Raw genomic sequence first — 853 nt, forward strand, 5'->3', positions numbered from 1 at the left:
TTGCTCCTATCTCTTCCAGACTTGGAAACATCCAGCATCCTGAACACCTCCCTCAGATCCTGTGATCAGTAGAGCTGCTTCTCCAAGGCAAGGAAAATCATTGGTTGATGATGCTGCCGTGCCATCTCTGAAGGCAGGGAACTCTGCAGGAAGCAGTAGCCATGTTGACCGTCTAGGCAGTTTGTCAAGGCATCAAAGAGGACCAGGATGTGCTGAAGACATAGAAAGTCTAGTTTGGAAGCAGTTCTGAGTTGACTACTCTGGTTATTCAATTCAGGAGACTCCGAGGAACTTCAATAAGGTGAGACTGTAAGAGTTGACCTTAGAAACTATTTGGTAAGCCATAGAGGGCTTGGGGAGGAGTTGACTCCTTTGAGAATAATGTGGACTTGAAGAATCATTACCTTTTTGGAAAACTCTAGGGCAGAATTGTTTTTCACAAGTCTAAGATTTGCAGAGTGATTTGATTCATCTTAAGGGGTAGATTTTAAAAGGTTGAACGCGGGCGTATATGTGCATGTGCTTCCTGGCGCGCACTCATGTACGCCCAATTTTATTTTTTTTTTAATTTACTTTTTATTGCTTTTCAAACAGTATAACAAGAAAAAAAACTTGTAAGGAAATACAGAAATAATATATCATAATAACACAAATTTTCATACAAACTAGTGTACTTAACTCAATACACATAGATGCATTTATATCAGGAAATATCCATAAATTGTATTCATTGGAAAAAGTTGGGGAGAGGAGGTAAGGGAAGAAAATAAGGAGTACATAGGAAAAACCATAATATTTTGCCGCTGTATAAGGCCTCATAATACTTCATATCCCCTATATAGGCTATGTCCCA

The sequence above is a fragment of the Rhinatrema bivittatum genome, chromosome 1 (genome assembly GCF_901001135.1).
Source record: "Rhinatrema bivittatum chromosome 1, aRhiBiv1.1, whole genome shotgun sequence".
In the NCBI taxonomy this organism is placed as follows: domain Eukaryota; kingdom Metazoa; phylum Chordata; class Amphibia; order Gymnophiona; family Rhinatrematidae; genus Rhinatrema; species Rhinatrema bivittatum.